This window comes from Poeciliopsis prolifica, unplaced genomic scaffold (genome assembly GCF_027474105.1).
Source record: "Poeciliopsis prolifica strain line A6 unplaced genomic scaffold, Auburn_PproV2 SCAFFOLD350, whole genome shotgun sequence".
NCBI lineage: Eukaryota > Metazoa > Chordata > Actinopteri > Cyprinodontiformes > Poeciliidae > Poeciliopsis > Poeciliopsis prolifica.
Window position 1 is genome coordinate 3,686 of NW_026562725.1, and position 3,685 is coordinate 7,370.

The following is a 3,685-nucleotide window of genomic DNA, read 5'->3' on the forward strand; positions in this document are numbered from 1 at the left end:
TTTTTGGACAAGATGGTAAACCTTGGAAACTAAAAGATTTTCTCACACCTGAGAAAATAAACTAAAGGGGGAAGATGAAATTCTCCAGACTTCAGAGTTTGAATCTATGCTGCTATTACTTTCCTCATCAAATGATCTCTTATTTGTTCAACCTTTCCCCATTGACTTCCGGGAAGAAATGTTAAGACTTTCGCACAATGACTAATATCAGTTACCTCATAATTTGAAAGAAATTTAGATATTTGATTCCCCTCATTTCCATGTAATTATGCTCTTTCAACTTTCTAGTCAGAAACCAGAGAAAGTAGCAATTATGAACAAAGGCCAATGTTTCCCTGCCGTGTTTCTATTATAACATTTCTCTAAAAAAAACTTGCTAGATAACAGCAAGACTTACCCGGAACAAGTTCACAAGAGAAAGTTGTAGGGTTGTGACTTCTTTATTCTTTATGTCTAGAGATCACTATTGAATAAGCAGGAACATGTATTGAAAAGAGCTTCAACTTCTTTCTGTTCTATTAGAGTCTTTGCCCATTCTTCCTTTCACGATAGCCCAAGCTCAGTTGGATCAGATGAAACATGTCTGTGAACTGTGATTCACAGATTGACTTGTGTTTGGGTCTATTCTTTGACTACATTATACAAATAAATTGACTAGGTTTTGATCGAGGTTATTCTGTTATAGCTCTGGCTGTAATTTTCAGATAAAGCCCTAAAAATGAGATTTTCTGGCATTTGTTCTGGTGGAAAATAAGGTGGGATGGTGTACGCAACCGCTAGTCGGAATCAATGAAGGCCTAAAAACATTTATAAATAGCCAAGCAAGCCCCTTTTTTCCCCCAGTATCGTTATACCTACATTTGTTTGTTTTCTGAAAATGCTGAATTTATCCATGTGTTTGGTTCCAACAGGCCAGTCAGTACATGCTTAAGAAACCTGGTGCCCTTTATTCCTTTTTTTATGTTTTCACACTGAGTGACAGTTTAGTTGTTGGCGTCTGACCACTGGCCATTTCATCCTCTCTTTTACTGCGCAGTCACCATGGGAACTGGCAACGTGAAAACCATCTGTATTACCAGCGTCCATATATTTTGTCTTTAAAGAAACAAGGAGAGAGAAATGAATGACAGCAACTGGCATGGGAAGGCAGAGTGGTAAAAGATGGAGGAGGAGGAAGAAGGGGGCAGCCGGGGTCCCTTTGGACCACTCTCTTATTGTCACAGTAGAAAAGATTGAGAAGAAAACCAAAGGGAGAGCTTTACGAACACCACAGGGGCAATGTCGGCCAAGGACAAATTGATAAAAGGGACACAGAAAGAGGTGGGAAAAAATGAATGCAAGTTATAATAAGCGGGCGGACGACGTAAGACGGGAGAAAAGACTGCAGACTGAAGGGTGGGATCAAAGGAATCCCTGTTTTGAGCCGTGACATCAAGCTCAGATGACAATACGAATGAGCGCACGGCAAGAGTGACACGGAAAGATAAAGAGACGGAAAAAGTGCAGACATCGAGTAAAGGAGAGACAAATGGGATCCGAGATGTGACAAAGTCTAAAAACAAAAGTAGGTGAAAGACGGAGGAGTAAATCCCATCGTGGATAAACGCTAGGATTTAGATTGATGTCGAAATGAGGGGGGCTCAATAAAAAGCGCTGTCAGTCAAAAAGACACCGTTCACGGGATAATCAGAAAGCTGTTTCTGGTCGTAAGGAAGGCTTTCCAGGACATTCTGGGTTGAACATTCACTGAGACTTGAGGCTGATGTCGGACTTTAAAACAAACCTGGTAACAGAGCCACGTGTTTGGATCGGGTGACAACTTGACCTAACGCCAGCCTGAACTGAAATGTGCCTAATTTCACCTTCAACCTGAGCTTTGACGTGGCCCTATCAGCTCCATCCAAAACCATTGTTCATTGTAGTTTAAGGAAAACAAACCATCAACTCCATGTCCAAAAAACATGAAAATCAGAAACTAAAGTTTTTCAAGTTATGACCGTCTTTGAAGTAGGCAAGCATAAAAAACACAATCTAGACAACTAAAACATAAACAGGAATATTTTTATCTTATTATATTATGTGAAATATAATTAGTGAAACTTTAAATATGTAACTGATAAAAAATTCCATGTAATTATGTAATTAGTTTCTGATTTTCCTCAAAATACTGCCAAAGTCATTCTGATGAACCTTGTCTCATAAACTGGGAGTATGTTTTCAGCCTTACTCCTTGCTACTTAAACATTAAAACGTTGCCATATTCCAGAAGCAGTCTGCGTTTCTGACTGAGAATGATAGCTTTGAAGGAAAATGGATGACAAGACAGAAACACTCCACTCTATCAAAGTCAGAACGAAATCCAGCCTTGACGTTTTAGAACGTTAGTCCTCTTAAGTGGAATATAATTTACACATCGCATTATGGAGCTAAAAGCGATCCAAGGAGTGCAAAGTGGCGCCTAAATGTTTGGGAACCGTTTAGAGCATTTTGAGTAATTATTCCTGCTTTAACATTACTGGAACCTCTGGTTTTACAACAGTGTGTTTTAGACAGATGAAAAGAACAAATTATGCTGAAAGCAAAACATTTTGGAAATTGTGCGTTTTTCAGTGTTGATGGGCTGAGGGGAGGCTGGAGCTGATCCCAGGCTCTGAGGTTGTCACAAACAGAGGAATTGTGCTCAGAAAAACAAGAAAATCACAGTGTACCAGCAACCAAATTATGACTAAAGTACAAGTAAAATCTTCCATGAAAACCTGAATCTGCTCGACAGTCAAACTGAAAAGTTAAAACCCTGAAAACCTTGTTTCATTTGCTGAAATACCGGCAAAGTATTTTGATATACTGATAGCTTTTTTACTGATATGCTTTTAAGTACATAATGGTGGTAAGAAACATTCGGGGAATATATGAAGGTTATGACTTCCAGACTTTTTCTGGGGACCTTTTCTTAAAATAATCTCACAAAGTTGTTGAACTGCTAATATTTGCTAATTGTATATGTAACTATTAGCTGAAAATGCTTTGAAGCATTTTGGTGCAGTTTTGTATTTAGTATGTTCTTTGAAGCCCTAAAGAAAACTCCTGCTCCAGCCTGAAATGACAGAGCGGAGGACTGAAACCTGAATGGTTTCTCTCTGTCCTCACTGCTTTGCCCAGCTTGTGACAGCACCACGTGCTGCAATTACTCTACTGCTGACATATCTGGGTGAGCAAAGTGTCACACTGCAGCAAGAGCTGCTCTGTGTTTGTTGGCAGAGTCGAATATGAATCCCAGCATTGTTCAGTGAAGCAGTTATTAATAAAAACAGTTCATTGGTGTGTGGTACTTTGGCTAATGAAACTTCAGCACAAATAGACATTTGATTTGTTTCTAACACCATTACCCTGATTTCAAGGGATTATAGGAGAACCAGAAGCATAAACACATGCAGCTACAGACTAGAGTGAGTTTCTCTGAGTTTTGAGTTAAGCAACTGCTCTTCACTCTTTGCTTTATGCGCTTTTTCTCAACTACTGCCACGAGTCATAATAGGTGAACTCAACCAAGCAAACACTGCATTCTCACCAGCCCTGGTTATCTGCTTTAATTGAGCTTTAAGTTGATGGCCAAGATAGTCTGGTTCCTTTCAGAAGATGTGAATGTGTATTTGAATGTGAACCAAAAATGCAAACCTAGGTTTTG